This window comes from Oncorhynchus kisutch, unplaced genomic scaffold (assembly GCF_002021735.2).
Source record: "Oncorhynchus kisutch isolate 150728-3 unplaced genomic scaffold, Okis_V2 Okis06b-Okis10b_hom, whole genome shotgun sequence".
In the NCBI taxonomy this organism is placed as follows: domain Eukaryota; kingdom Metazoa; phylum Chordata; class Actinopteri; order Salmoniformes; family Salmonidae; genus Oncorhynchus; species Oncorhynchus kisutch.
In genome coordinates this window covers 6,562,658-6,579,446 of record NW_022261983.1, presented here as the reverse complement: position 1 = coordinate 6,579,446, position 16,789 = coordinate 6,562,658, and the positions used below count along the sequence as shown (strand labels likewise).

Genomic DNA, 16,789 nt, shown 5'->3' with positions numbered 1-16,789 from the left:
CCGGACGCACCTCAAAACCTAGGGAGGGTCCAGGTGGGCGTCTGTCCATGGTGGCGGCTCCGGCTCAGGACGTGGACCCCACTCCATAAATGTCATAGTTCCTCCCCTTCGCGTCCGGGATAATCCACCCTCGCCGACCATGGCCTAATACTCCTCACCCAGAACCCCACAGAACTGAGGAGCAGCTCGTGACTGAGGGGCATCTCGGGACTGAGGGACAGCTCGGGACTGAGGGACAGCTCGGGACTGAGGGGCAGCTCGGACTGAGGGGCAGCTCGGGACTGAGGGGCAGCTCGGACTGAGGGCAGCTCGGGACTGAGGGGCAGCCGGAACTGAGGGGCAGCCCGGAACTGAGGGGCAGCCCGGAACTGAGGGGAAGCCAGTACTGAGAGGGAAGCCCAGTACTGAGAGGAAGCCCAGTACTGAGATGAAACTCAGGTAGGTAGTAGGCTCCGGTAGATCCTGGCTGGCTGGCGGATCTGGAAGATTCAGGTTGACTAGCAGATCTGGAAGATTCTGGTTGACTAGCAGATCTGGAAGATTCTGGTTGACTGGCGTATCTAGCTGCTCTATGCAGACTGACAGCTCTGACTGCTCCATGCAGGCTGACAGCTCCTTGCAGACTGGCAGCTCCTTGCAGACTGACAGCTCCTTGCAGACTGACAGCTCTTTGCAGACTGACAGCTCCTTGCAGACTGACAGCTCCCTGCAGACTGACAGCTCCCTGCAGACTGGCAGCTCCTTGCAGACTGACAGCTCTGACTGCTCCATGCAGACTGGCAGCTCCTTGCAGACTGGCAGCTCCTTGCAGACTGACAGCTCCTTGCAGACTGACAGCTCCCTGCAGACTGGCAGCTCCTTGCAGACTGACAGCTCTGACTGCTCCATGCAGGCTGATAGCTCCTTGCAGACTGGCAGCTCCTTGCAGACTGACAGCTCTGACTGCTTCATGCAGACTGACAGCTCTAACTGCTTCATGCAGGCTGACAGCACCCTGCAGACTGGCAGCTCAGGCTGCTTCAAACAGGCAGGAGGCTCCGGCAGCGCTGTAGAGAAGAAGGCTCTGATAGCGCTGAACAGGCGGGAGACTCCGACAGCGCAGGAGAGGAGGAAAACGCTGGTTGCGCTGAACAGACAGGAGACTCCGACAGCGCAGGAGGGAAGGAAGGCTCTGGCTGTGCTGAACAGGCGGGAGACTCCGACAGCGCAGGAGAGGAGGAAAACGCTGGCTGCGCTGAACAGGCGGGAGACTCCGACAGAGCAGGAGAGGCGAGGCGCACTGTAGGCCTGATGCGTGGTGCGGGCACTGGTGATACTGGAGCGAGGACACGCACAGGAAGCCTGGTGCGGGGAGCTGCTACCGGAGGACTGGTGTGTGGAGGTGGCACAGGATGTGCAAGGCTAGGGATGTGCACAGGAGGCCTGGTGCGTGAGGCTGGCACCAACTTCACCAGCCGACTAACACACACCTCAGGACGAGTATGGAGCGCTAACTCAGGTGCCATCAAATCCCCGACACGATCCGTCGGACGAATATGATATCTATAGCACCAAGCTAGCAACTCCCTCATTACTCTCCACTCCACCTTCCCCATTAACTCCTTCACAGTCTCTGCTTCGCTCACCTCTAACACCGGCTCTGGTTCTGGTCTCCTCCTTGGCTCCTCACGAAAAACAAGGAGAGTTGGCTCAGGTCCATCTCCTGACTCTCCTGACTCCCTCTGAGCCCCCCCCCAATAAATTTTTTGGGGTGACTCTCGGGTTCGCTCTGCGCCGCCGTGTCTGTTTCTCCAACTCCATTCGCCTATAGCCTTCTTCGCACTGCTTTAGCGAATCCCATGCGGGCTCCTGCACTCTCTCTGGGTCGGCCGCCCACCTGTCGATTTCTTCCCACGTCGTATACTCCATGCCATTGCTGTCCATAACGTCCTCCTTTCGCTTTCCTGCGGTCGCTGCCTGTAACCACGCCGCTCGGTCCATGTGTGGTGGGTGATTCTGTAACGGCGTTCTTCGTTTGTCGAAAGAGAGTCGGACCGAAATGCACCGTGGTGGTTACTCATGTCTTTAATGAAGAAAATCGTGACGATACATGAAATAACTAATAAATACAAAAACAACAAACGGAACGTGAAACTTATTACAGCCTATCTGGTGAACACTACACAGAGACAGGAACAATCACCCACGACAGACAAAGCGAAACTCAGGCTACCTAAATACGGTTCCCAATCAGAGGCAACGAGAAGCACCTGACTGCTGTTTGAGAACCGCCTCAGGCAGCCAAGCCTACACTCGACACACCCCTAATCAACCACAATCCCAATGCCTACAAAAAAAAGCAATACGACAACACAATAACCCATGTCACACCTGGCCTGAACAAATAATTAAAGAAAACACAAAAACTAAGACCAAGGCGTGACACTTGGTGTTATTTTAGATTGTAAACTCTCATGGTCAGAACATTGATTCAATGATTGTAAAGATTTGAAGAGGATTGTCTGTGATAAATAGATGCTCTGCTTTTTTTAATCAATCAAATGTATTTATAAAGCTGTTCTTACATCAGCTGATATCTCAAAGTGCTGTAAAGAAGCCCAGCCTAAATCCCCAAACAGCAAGCAATGCAGGTGTAGAAGCACCACTCTCCACAAAGCAAGCTCTAGTTTGATCTTATCTTAATTATTGTCCAGTCAAAAGAAGGGCCACTTAATCTGCCCAGAACAGCATGACACATTTATCTCTTCATTGTAATCAGAGGGCTAATATCAATACTATGCATGCCAGTTTCTCTTGGCTAAGAGTTGAGGAAAGACTGACTGTATATAACTCATGTCATCTGAGGGTCTGTTTCTGTTAGGAATCTGACAATATGGATTCTTTCTACCATGACGACAACCTGGTATTTAATGTGGTAATCTGTTTGGTGCTGGTACCGACACCACCGGGACAACCCTGCACTGGGGTCTGCTGCTAATGGCCAAGTACCCCTATATAGGGTAAGGATTGATATAAACACAAACGCATGCACACCACAGGAGGCTGCTGAGGGGAGGATGGCTCATAACGGCTGGAATGGAGGGGTATCAAAAATATGGAAACCATGTGTTCAATTCCAGCCATTACTATGAGCCCGTCCTCCCAATAAAGGTGCCACCTGTGACACACAGACATGAAACAGTAAAGCACTCAGGGTGTTACAAGTTATCAACATTGGCAAAGAGCCAGATTGAAGAATATATATGAAACTAGATAAGGATGGCTTGGTTAATGAAGGTTAAACGTTAACTGAGGAACATCTTCCTCAGAACAGCCTCAATTCGTTGGAGCATGGACTCAAGAAAGTGTTGAATGCATTCCACAGAGATGTGGCCCATGTTGAATCCTGGTTGGCTGGATGTCCTTTGGGTGCTGGACCATTCTTGATACACACGGGAAACTGTTGAGTGTGAAAAACCCAGCTGCGTTGCAGGTCTTGACACAAACCAATGCGCTTGCAACCTTCACCATACCCCGTTCAAAGGCACTTAAATCTTTTGTCTTGCCCATTCAAACTCTGAATGGAACACATACACAATCCATGTCGCAAGACCCACTGGTTGACGCTTATTTATAAAACCCTCTTAAGCCTCACCCCCCCTATCTGAGATATCTACTGCAGCCCCCATCCTCCACATACAACACCCGTTCTGCCAGTCACATTCTGTTAAAGGTCCCCAAAGCGCACACATCCCTGGGTTGCTCACCTTTTCAGTTTGCTGCAGCTAGCGACTGGAACGAGCTGCAACAAACACTCAAACTGGACAGTTTTATCCCAATCTCTTCATTCAAAGACTCAATCATGGACAGTCTTACTGACAGTGGCTGCTTTGCGTGATGTATTGCTCTCTACCTTGCCTTTGTGCTGTTGTCTGTGTCCAATAATGTTAGTACCATGTTATGTGCTGCTACCATGCTGTGTTGTCATCTTAGTTCTCTCTTTATGTAGTGTTGTTTCTCTCATCATGATGTGTGTTGTCCTATATTTAATTCATTTTTAATCCCAGTCCCTTCCGGAGGCCTTTTGGTAGGCAGTCATTGTAAATAGAGAATGTTCTTACTGACTTGCCTAGTTAAATAAAGTCTCAATTGTCTCAAGGCTTAAAAATCCTTTGTTAACCTGTCTCCTCTCCTTCATTTACCCTGCTTGAATTTGATTTAACAAGAGGCATCAATAAGGGATCATAGCTTTCACCTGGATTCACCTGGTCAGTCTGTCATGGAAAGAAGAGCAGGTGTTTTTAATGTTTGTCTACTCAGTGTACATTTTATTGTATTAACTCCAACCCTCCCTCCTTTCTGTCTCAGATCAGGTCCAGGAGGAGATCAGCAGGGTTATAGGAAGTCGTCAAACCTTGGTAGAGGACAGGAAGAACCTTCCCTACACTGATGCAGTGATCCATGAGACCCAGAGACTGGCCAATATTGCACCCATGTCCATCCCTCACACCACCAGCCGAGATGTCACCTTCCAGGGATATTTCATCAAAAAGGTCAGATACCTGGCGATCCAAATCTCTTTGTTTATTTTGAGACCAACTTCAAATTGTCTTATTTTTTCCTGAAGGGAAGTTACAGGTTAAAAAACAATAAATGAAATACATGCAAACAGAAGCGAAATCCATTCCCCTTCAGTCCCTATCCAACCCCCGCATCCTCCTTCCCCACCTGGAAACCATGCCTCCCACCCCGCCTGTATAAATTGATGGTTGGGATTACAGGATGCCAAGGTCATATTTTTCTATTGTAACATGTCAGCTGGGAGTCGTGAAGCAAGATCAGGGAGTGAATCATTTAATTAATAAACTAAACATAATACAAAAAAGAACAAACAATACACAGACATGAAACAGAAACCCAGCCTGGGGAAGGAACCAAAGGGAGTAATATATGGAAGGTAATCAGGCAGTGTGATGGTGTCCAGGTGAGTCTGAGGTGCTGGTGCGCGTAATGATGGTGACAGGTGTGTGTGTATAATAATGAGCAGCCTGGTAACCTAGCATGCTGGAGAGGGAGTATGCGTGACATCTATACTCTGTTCCAGTTAAATGATTGTTCAGATTGAATTAGATCTGTGGACCATACTGTTTAAATGGCTAGCTCAGAATATGAGCTTTCCAAAAGTTGTTTATATATTATAGAGATCAGTCCTTCTGGGAACCCAGATAATGTATTTATAAATCCATCACTGGAAGGTTTGGTAGTTGGGTTCCCAAGGGACTCTGTAGACCAGCATAGCTGACTTTTTTGTAAATATAGAAAAAAAAGGAGTAGCCCGGTAATGTGTATGTATCTTTCAAATCTAGGAATGTTCTCAAACCATTTCTGTCCATGATATCGGTAAGGATTCCACATTTGGGGGATGCAAAAAGACGGCATCCAGATCACAACACATTATTGTGAAATATTGGAGTATGGGCATGCCATAAGTATATATATATATATATTGCTGCCTGAAGTTGTAATCCACTCCTTTTGAATGTGCACATTTATTAACCAGGTTTCATCATTTTTACTCTGAAATAAGGGATCCCATACTTCACCCTTACTGCAGGGGACGTCTGTGATTCCTCTACTGACGTCGGTCCTACAGGACGATAGCGAATGGGAGAGCCCCCACACCTTAACGCCCTCCTCCCTTTCTAGATGAGCAGGGAGGATTTGTCAAGAGGACGCCTTCATGGCCTTCTCTGCAGGTATATTATCTTCATTATGCAACAAATAATTGAATTGCAAGAAGTGGAACAATTCAGGTTGCCTTTTGGACAGACTTCATGCTATTTACTGTATCTTTGGTCTCTCTCGCAGGTCGTAGGGTGTGTCTGGGGAGGGTCTGGCCAGGATGGAGCTCTTCCTCTTCTTCACCTCCCTCCTGCAGCACTTTCGTTTCTCTCCTCCTCCTGGAGTAACAGAGGATGATCTGGACCTGACACAATCCTTCACCTCACCAGCTCTGTGCTGTGAGCCGGGTTTGACATGCCGTGGTGATTTTAACATGAAAAATTTGGTGGGACAAACTCAATCAAAAAAGCTAATATGCATCGAAACCACTACACATTAAATGCTCCATCATAATAACCAATCCCAGAAATGAGCTTGCGTGACACACACACAAACATTATTATATTTTGTTTGATCGGTGCGTAGGCTGATTCCAATATCCTTTTAGATTTAATTGCACATACTTCATAGAGTAAAGTTAATTTTAATTCAAAATGTCATGTTCCAGCTAAGAAAAGTTTATAAAGCTTCTGCTTGGCTTCAACCATTGCATTGTTTAAAGTTCCATGGGAAATTAAAACAGTCTATCAGGGTAAATCCATTTAAATTCCATCACTTTTTGACAGCACCCCATTTGATTTGAATGAAACCTTCCATACATATACTCATCAGCCAGTTTATTAGGTACACCCTGTTCATGAAAATGGATCGTACTTATACAGTGAGTCACGTCAATTGCTATATAAAGCTGGCAGACAGGCATTGAGACAATCATTTACTGTGTGAACATTAGAATGGGCAAAAGGTGTGACCTAACTGACTTAAGGTGGTATGATCGTCGGAGGAAGGCACGCCGGATTCAGTATCTCCTTTCATGCACGACAGTGTCTAGGTTTTACAGAGAATGGCGCGACAACAAAAAACATCCAGTCAGCGCAATCCTGTGGGTGAAAACAGCTCATTGATGAGGGAGGTTGAAGGAGAATGGCAAGAATCGTGCAAGCTAACAGGCAGACAGCAAACAAATAAAACAGTTGTGTGTAGAACGATCTTGAAACGCACACCTGTTGATCCTTGTCACAAATGGGCTATTGCAGCAGACGACCACACAGGGGTTCCACTCCTACCAGGTAAAAACAAGAGGAAGCTCTGCATGGAGGAATGGGCCAAAATACCAGCAACAGTGTGTGAAACCTTGTGAAGACTTACAGAAAACGTTTGACCTCTGTCATTGCCAACAAAGTATTGAGATAAACTTTTGTTATTGCCCAAATACTTATTTTCCACCATAATTTGCAAATAAATTCATTAAAAATCCTACAGTTTTCTGTTTTTTTTCTCATTTTGTCTGTCATAGTTGAAGTGTACCTATGATGAAAATTACAGGCCTCTCTCATCTTTAAGTGGGAGAACTTGCACAATTGGTGGCTGACTAAATACTTTTTTGCCCCACTGTATATACAGTGCCAGTCAAAAGTTTGGACACACCTACTCATTCTAGGGTTTTTCTTTATTTGTACTATTTTATACATTGTAGAATAATAGTGAAGACAATTATGAAATAACATTTATGGAATCATGTAGTAACAAAAAAGAGTTAAACAAATCAGGTGAGGTAGTCAACTGGAATGCATTTCAATTAACAGGTGTGCCTTGTTGAAGGTTAATTTGTGGAATTCTTTCCTTCATAATGCGTTTGAGCCAATCAGTTGTTTTGTGACAAAGTATGGGGTGGTATACAGATGATAGCCCATAGTATGGCAAGAACTGCTCAAATAAGCAAAGAGAAATGACAGTCCATCATGATTTAACATATGAAGGTCAGTCAATCCGGAAAATTTCTAAAACCTTTGAAAGTTTCTTCAAGTGCAGTCGCAAAAACCATCAAGCGCTATGATGAAACTGGCTCTCATGAGGACCGCCACAGGAAAGGAAGACCCAGAGTTACCTCTGCTGCAGAAGATAATTTCATTAGTTCATTAGTTACTAGCCTCAGAAATCAGCAATTAATTGCACATCAGATTGCAGGCCAAATAAATTCTTCAGAGTGGGACCAAATGTTATCCTTGGCAGAGTTACATTTCTTCAATAAGAGTTCAATTTACTGTAATTTTTATGTGCGGGCTATCCGGTACACCAGTATCTATAGGTAGACTATCTGTATGCTTTATCCCTCCAGCTATCCAATAAATATGGCTCCATGGTTCACTTTGGACCCACAAAAGTGGTCATCCTGGTAGGATACAAGATGGTCAAGCAGGCGCTGGTCAACCATGCAGAGGAGTTTGGGGACCGGGGAGTGCCTCCTGTGTTCTAAGATTTCCCCAATGGACATGGTAATGTTGGATAAGTCAAACTTGCATTCTACACAATGGTCTGTCAAGCAGGCATACTTAGTGCTGTAACTCCAGACCCAAATATTGACCAAGATATTATTCTCTCATAGCATGATTAATTCCTGACACCCGCACAATGTGACTTTTATACAGGTGTTCTGGTTGCCAATGGAGACTCATGGAAAGAGATGAGATGCTTTGCCGTAGCGAACCTTAGACTTTGGCATGGGCAAGAAAGGAAGTGAAGAGGAAATTCGCTACCTAATTCAATTGTTTGAAAAACGTGAGAGTAAAAATTTGAAGTTCCGATTTGTGAAAACCCCAAATAAGATAACAAATATATACATTTCTTCGTTTTGCTAATTCTGTTGGTCTTTGTGAGAGGTAAAGCATTTGACACATCCCAGCCAATGAATTATGCTGTCTCCAACATTGTGTATGGCAGCAGGTTTGAATGCTCTGACCCCAAGATCCAAGCCACTGTGAATCAAGCCATTGAGAACCTCAGAATTAGTGGCTCTGTTTCAATGCAGGTACATGATGTTTACTTTGTTTCTCACTCTAGAGAAAAATGACAAACTGGTCACACTTGACTAAACCAGGAAAATTCAATAAATATTATATTTGTAGCAGGCTACATTTATGCTTTAGTTTGGTTTATGGGAAGATAGTGGTACAACATGTTCCCATGGCTGGGGCCTTGGCTGAAAACCAAGTAGCTTTTGTTAAAGAATATTGACAACAACAAGAAGGAGATGAGGGAGGTCTCCAGGAACAGGGTTGAAGTTAAAACCTACAGGAGGGTACAGTATCTCTCCAGGAACTGACAGGATGGTAACTCTCCAGGAATAGGGTTAATGTTAACCTACAGGAGAGTAGCTCCATAGGAACAGGGTTGGAGTTAAAAATCATTTAAATAAACAACAGGAAAATAGCTCTCCAGGAACAGGTTTGGAGAGCCCTGTGATAGAGGACAGCGTAAAGATGAAGATAGCTGAAATAGCAGTGGGCTTCGTTCAAACCCATGCAGCAGTGGCATCTGTTCTGGAGGCTAGACCCTCCTACGCCACACCCCTTTTGACAAATAATTCCTACTCTTTAAAATGCATTGTGTTTTTATGTATGTATAAGGAATCAGGCAACAAACTCTCATTAACATGACAACAACCTAATATATTCTGATTTCTGCTGTTACTCGCCACCATAGGGACAACCCTACGCTGGTTTTGAGGCTAAGTGCCAAGAACCCCCTTATACAGGGTAAGCATCAATGTGCACACAGACCACCACACACAGACATTGTAGTTGATTAAGGTAATGCAAGACAGTTTTACTTCCTGTTAACATTGGCAAATTGCCCACCTGCGTTTTACCCAAGCAAAATGTTTTGGAACGGGGATCCTGGTTCGAGGAAAGTGTTCAAGCAATCGAGAAAACCAATATAAGGTCCAGGGTAAATGTTCTCTGAAGGTAGTCATTTTGGCTCTTCCTCTTCCTTTATTTTACAGACTGGATCCAGGAGGAGATCAGTAGCGTCATAGGAAGTTGTCAGCCCTTGGTAGAGGACAGGAAGAACCTGCCCTACACTGATACAGTGATCCATGAGACCCAGAGACTAGCCAACATTTTACCCATTGCCATCCCCCACACCACCAGCCGAGATGTCACCTTCCAGGGATATTTCATCAAGAAGGGGACACTTGTTTCCTCTACTGACGTCTGTCCTACAAGACGGGAGCGAATGTGAGAGCTCACACACCTTTAAGAACCACAGAATAATGGCAGTAGCAGGTTCATTCTAAATATTTTTATATAGTCAGTAGGGGAGAGTATATTAATGGAGACTTTCGAAGTTTACCAGTAAACTACCAGAATTTTGGTAGCTTTCAATGTTTTTTAGAAATTGTATCATATGACATCTAGTGGCCTTTTGGGTACTTCAGATCATCACAGGCGTTTGTAATGATCTGACCCTCGGTGTGACCTTATCACATGTAAATAAGATTATAAAGAAAATGAATGACAAAGCTGTAAAACATAATCCTAATTACAAACCATCAAGTTAGTGAATAACATTGGTGTTTAATACGAGGGTTTCAGTATGAAATATATTTATTTTTAAACACTTATTTATTTTACTATTATGTCTTTGTTAATGTTTTGGCCCCAAACTGGTGGGAGTTGTAAAAGTCAATAGTTGGAAGAGATGCAAAGTTAATTTAAAATAACGCCATGGTTGATTGGATGCTTTTTTCCATTAATTATGCTTCTCTTCACCATTTGGGCTATCTACTAGAAAGTCATGAATTCATTTTTTATATCTGTGTACCAACCATGGGCCTGTAATGTTTAATTGAGGAATGAATCCAGATGATGTGCAGAACTTCTTTATTAGAACTTGGATAAAGAATCTCGATTGTGCTTCCCACCTGGTAATGACATGATTGTTGTGACCATAGGTGCTTTGACAGCGATCACCTGGTGTGGTCTTGGATGAATGGAGTTGGCAGTTTCCCTTCCTCTCTTGGAGAACAGAGAACTGTGTCACCCCACTTTCAGTGTGGATGGCATGGGATGTCTTGTCGGCATGCTCTTCATCTTCTGTTTGGCTGCATTGTCACACTTCGCAGTGTCATCCAGCTGTCGCCTGATGGGGGGGCCCAGTCAGCTTGATCCTCATTGCCTGCCGAACAGTACATTAGCTGGAAACCATCCCCATTGAAGCAGTTGTGGTGTTGCACGGTAGCTATGAAGGAAGGATCGGTAGGATAGTCAGTTTTACGAGGGTTAATGTTGAGCATGCATGAGTGAAGGAGGCTTTGTTGCGAAAAGGAAGCCGATTCCAGATTTAACTTGGATTGGAGATGCTTAATGTGAGTCTGGTAAGGAGACGTTTTACAGTCTAGCCTGACAACCTAGGTATTTATAGTTGTCCACATATTCTAAGTCAGAACCGTCCATGAGTAGTGATTGCTGGGCGGTTTGACGAGCATAGGGCATTTAGTTTACTAGCATGCTAGCATAAGAGCAGTTGGATGCCACGGAAGGAGTGTTGTATGGCTTTGAAGCTCATTTGGAGGTTGTTAAAAGTGTCCAAAGGGGAAAATGTATACAGAATGGTGTCAGTCTGTGTAGAGGGTGGATCAAAGAATCACCCGCAGCAAATAAATAGTATAATTGATTTATAAACTGGGTGTTCGAGCCCTGAAAGGCCGACTGGCGGACATCCTGTGGTATAGTCAGACCGTACACCATGGTTATGACAAGACATTTATTTTACTGCTCTAATTACGCGTTGGTAACCAGTTTATATAGCAAGAAGGCACCCATTGGGGAGTTGTGGTATATGGCCAATAGAGCACGGTTAAGGACTGTGTCCCATGCACATCCGTGATGCGTCGTGCTTAAGAACAGCCCTTAGCCATGGTATATTGGCCATATTCCACCCCCCCCCCCTCGTGCCTTATTGCTTAAATACTGTATATTACTTTAGTATGGTTACATTTCATTTGCTCTGTTTACGCAGTGTCTAGTCATTGTGCAAACGCACGGCAGCTTTATATTACTATAGCATTTTACAAAATGCCTTACAATACGTCATTCCCAAACATTTTATGAATTTATGATCACTAAGATATGGTCATTTTCAGGTTCTCACTTGTCAGAAGATATAAACGAAAAAGGTGTCACTATTCCTGGGGGTGTATATGAACAGATTTTAATACCGTTTCATGCTGCTAAAATACTGTCAGTTCCACTTTAAGACTTTATTAAAGCTTTGGTGAAATCTACTAGTTGAACATTTTTCATTGCTGCACAGTGGATTGGTTCCCACTGAGCACAGACAGTAATTCAAATTCTATTCTATTCCAAACCCCGACTCAAAGTTGACAAAATGGACCAGAATTTGACGAACTGGTGCCGATGTCAAGCACACTCATCAACTGTATTATTGTTAGCAATACATATGGAGCCCTCTGACACGCTACTATCAAATACTCAAAGGCTAATCAGAAGCCTACATCTTAGCTTATTTATCTTTGGGGGTAATCAGCTTAGCAGAGTCAATCATCTACCTGTTATCAATAACAGACACTTAATGTTATGTCCCTTTGGTTGGCCCGTTTGAATAGGACAAGAAAGCTTAAAGGTGCAATAAAATGGATTTCGGTGCCCAAATATGTATACTGTATATGTATTGTGTATATATATATATATATATATGTGTGTATTATATATATATATATATGTATGTGTGTAAATAGTCATTAGTACAGTAGCTAATGTGGCTAGAGCTAACCACTAGCTAATATCAATGGACAAGAGTAGCTTAAACTAGCCACCAGCGAGCGAATAGATTGTAAACAACTTCACTTTAAGTGAGACCTTTTGGCTGCTTTTACACAGGCAGCCCAATTCTGGCCTTTTGTCCAATTGTAGGCAAAAGTGCTGATATGGTAAGTCAAAAGACTAAACAGTGGAAAAAGATCCAATTGGGTTTCCTGTGTCAATGCAGTCTTTCTTTGTTTCAAGTCTCCTTCCATAACTAGAACCGCTCATGGAGTCAAAGTAGGCAGTCAAACCTCCACTCCTGCTGGAGCTAGCTAGCTTATGGTTAGTCATTGTTCTAGCTAGCTTATGGTTAGTCATTGTTCTAGCTAGCTTATGGTTAGTCATTGTTCTAGCTAGCTTATGGTTAGTCATTGTTCTAGCTAGCAGATATGGCTAAGTATGTTTGCTAGTCACATAAAAACATGCCCACAAGGGTAGGTATAGATATCAACTGCTGATAAACATTAGCTAAAAATGATTGACTTTACTTAGCAACAGCTGTCCAGTCCCAGACAAGGCAGGACAGCAAGCAAAAACAATTGCATTCTGTACATACATAATAGCAGTGCTTTGTATCAATCAATTACATTGTTGGATTGTAGAGCAATCAAATTAAACCAAAACCATTGAGGGACTGGTCTCATCTCAGACCTGGTTCACAAGCACAGCCGGTGAGGTAACCCATTTCAGCATGTTTTGTCTAAAGTGGAGCATTTGTTCTAAGTCATGTATAACATACATTAGGCCCAGACTCATCTCAGACCCGGCTCACAGCACAGAGCTGGTGAGGTGAAGGATTGAGGGTGAACCCACGGATGGTGTGAGGTCCAGATCATCCTCTGTTACTCCAGGAGGAGTAGAGAAATGAAAGCGCTGCAGGAGGGAGGTGAAGAAGAGGAAGAGCGTCATCCTGGCCAGACCCTCCCCCAGACACACCCTACGACCTGGAAGAAGATAAAATGAGGTAGACAACATAACAATTAGTTACATAGATTCCTATAGTTCACATGTAAATATGCCAAATTGTACACACATATTAAAACCATAAACTCTCTGGGTCAAAGCAATTCCCCAAACTCTTATTTTAGAGTACCATAGAAGGATTCACTTACCCAGGTCAGTATGGATACAGAAACAGTGGAACTCACCTGCAGAGAAGGGCATGAAGGCATCCCTCTTGGTGAATCGACCTTCCTCATCCAGAAAGTGGGGCAGGGTTAAGGTGTGTGGGCTCTCCCATTCGCTTCCGTCTTGTAGGACAGACGTCAGTAGAGGAAACACAAGCGTTCCCCTTCTTGATGAAATATCCCTGGAAGGTGATGGTCTCGGCTGGTGGTGTGGGGGATGGCAATAGGTAAAACGTTGGCCAGTCTCTGGGTCTCATGGATCACTGCATCAGTGTAGGGCAGGTTCTTCCTGTCCTCTGCTAAGGGCTGACGACTTCCTATGACGCTGCTGATCTCCTCCAGGACCCGGTCTGAGACCGATAGGAGGGAGGACCAAAGTTACTACCCTCAGAAAATGTCATCTTAATCTTTACCCTGGACATTTTATAATTTTTACAAGATGACTTGATAACTGAATTAAGCTGGGAATGATACCTTAACCTACGTACCAAAACAGTTACCTTTTCTGCACAGTTCAATGTTCTCACTTAATGCATAACACCTTTTTGTAGTCAACAGCTACACAATAAGTAAATTGTGTAAATCATGTCCAATAAAACTGTTAGTTTCTGGATTGTTTGAACACTTCCCTCAAAACAGGATAATGCAAACGAAAAAGTGTTGCAAAAAACACCACATTTCCCAAAATGCATTAACCCGATCAAAACCTGTCAGTAAATTACTATCAAAACAGTATAATTTGTCATAGAACAAGATGGTAATCTCAACATTCACTGCATAATGTCTCAACAAATACTAACTGTAACACCAAGTCAGGTGCAGATGGTGAGTTTAATAATAACCAACATAGCGAATACAAAACAAGATCGGCATCAGGACATGAAAACAGAACCAGTACTGCCTGATGACTGGGGTGGGTGAGACTATAAGGAGGAGGAGTAATCAGGGTGGTGATGAAGTCCAGGTGGGCTTAATGATGGGAGCAGCTATGCGCAATGTGGGTTGCCAGGACCGGTGAGAGGAGGACCAGCGACGTTGATTGCAGGAAGGAGGGAGCAGGCGTGACACTATCACCATCAATAGACAATATTTTTCTATTAAAGAGTAAATGGTAGGATATGGTTATCAAACATTTACTAGAAATTAGCTGTATTCTTGTTCTCTCAATTAGCATTTAATACTAAAGCAGGAAGAATTTCACTAAACTCAATTTGATACTGTTTAGAATTGAAAAAGTGTTCGGTGGTGTATATTGTAACGCTTACAATGCAGTAAAGATAAATCAAAGAGAAGAGATGTTGAACGTGCAAGTGACTGAAGACTGTAAAACAGTCACTGTACAAAGAGTTTACTGTAATGGTAAAAGATAGACCATTATGGGAGTACTGATTTAGTTTTGTTTTATATGCTGTACACAACAGATGTTGGAAGCTGATGTCCCAGTTCTTCCATGGCCTACATACTCACCAGACATGTCACACATTGAGCATGTTTGGGTTGCTCTGGATCGACGGTGTACAACAGCGTGTTCTAGTTCCTGCCAATACCTATCAACTTTGCACAGCCATTGAAGAGGATTGGGACAACATTCGACAGGCCACAATCAACAGCCTGATCAAATCTATGTGAAGTAGATGTGTCGCACTGCATGAGGGAAATGGTGGTCACACCAGATACTGCCCCTACCTTTAAGGTATCTCTGACCAACAGATGCATATCTGTATTCCCAGTCATGTGAAATCCCATAGATACAGTGCCTTGCGAAAGTATTCGGCCCCCCTTGAACTTTGCGACCTTTTGCCACATTTCAGGCTTCAAACATAAAGATATAAAACTGTATTTTTTTGTGAAGAATCAACAACAAGTGGGACACAATCATGAAGTGGAACGACATTTATGGATATTTTCAAACTTTTTAACAAATCAAAACTGAAAAATTGGGCGTGCAAATTATTCAGCCCCTTTACTTTCAGTGCAGCAAACTCTCCTCCAGAAGTTCAGTGAGGATCTCTGAATGATCCAATGTTGACCTAAATGACTAATGATGATAAATACAATCCACCTGTGTGTAATCAAGTCTCCGTATAAATGCACCTGCACTGTGATAGTCTCAGAGGTCCGTTAAAAGCGCAGAGAGCATCATGAAGAACAAGGAACACATCAGGCAGGTCCGAGATACTGTTGTGAAGAAGTTTAAAGCCGGATTTGGATACAAAAAGATTTCCAAGCTTTAAACATCCCAAGGAGCACCGTGCAAGCGATAATATTGAAATGGAAGGAGTATCAGACCACTGCAAATCTACCAAGACCTGGCCGTCCCTCTAAACTTTCAGCTCATACAAGGAGAAGACTGATCAGAGATACAGCCAAGAGGCCCATGATCACTCTGGATGAACTGCAGAGATCTACAGCTGAGGTGGGAGACTCTGTCCATAGGACAACAATCAGTCGTATATTGCACAAATCTGGCCTTTATGGAAGAGTGGCAAGAAGAAAGCCATTTCTTAAAGATATCCATAAAAGTGTCATTTAAAGTTTGCCACAAGCCACCTGGGAGACACACCAAACATGTGGAAGAAGGTGCTCTGGTCAGATGAAACCAAAATTGAACTTTTTGGCAACAATGCAAAACGTTATGTTTGGCGTAAAAGCAACACAGCTCATCACCCTGAACAACCCATCCCCACTGTCAAACATGGTGGTGGCAGCATCATGGTTTGGGCCTGCTTTTCTTCAGCAGGGACAGGGAAGATGGTTAAAATTGATGGAAGATGGATGGAGCCAAATACAGGACCATTCTGGAAGAAAACCTGATGGAGTCTGCAAAAGACCTGAGACTGGGACGGAGATTTGTCTTCCAACAAGACAATGATCCAAAACAAAGCAAATCTACAATGGAATGGTTAAAAAATAAACATATCCAGGTGTTAGAATGGCCAAGTCAAAGTCCAGACCTGAATCCAATTGAGAATCTGTGGAAAGAACTGAAAACTGCTGTTCACAAATGCTCTCCATCCAACCTCACTGAGCTCGAGCTGTTTTGCAAGGAGGAATGGGAAAACATTCAGTCTCTCGATGTGCAAAACTGATAGAGACATACCCCAAGCGACTTACAGCTGTAATCGCAGCAAAAGGTGGCGCTACAAAGTATTAACTTAAGGGGGCTGAATAATTTTGCACGCCCAATTTTTGATTTTGATTTGTTTCCTGTTAAAAAAGTTTGAAAAATCCAAT

General features: G+C 43.6%; 3 pseudogenes; 2 read left to right on the top strand and 1 right to left on the bottom strand.

The window, feature by feature from the left end:
* The first annotated feature begins 4,319 nt into the window (after positions 1–4,319).
* On the top strand, positions 4,320–6,014 carry LOC116359860 (cytochrome P450 2K1-like; annotated as a pseudogene).
* A 1,560-nt stretch (positions 6,015–7,574) lies between these two features.
* LOC116359859 (cytochrome P450 2K1-like) lies at positions 7,575–9,898 on the top strand (annotated as a pseudogene).
* Positions 9,899–13,185: 3,287 nt separating this feature from the next.
* The window catches only part of LOC116353021 (cytochrome P450 2K1-like), a 19,558-nt pseudogene continuing 15,954 nt past the window's right edge, over positions 13,186–16,789 (bottom strand).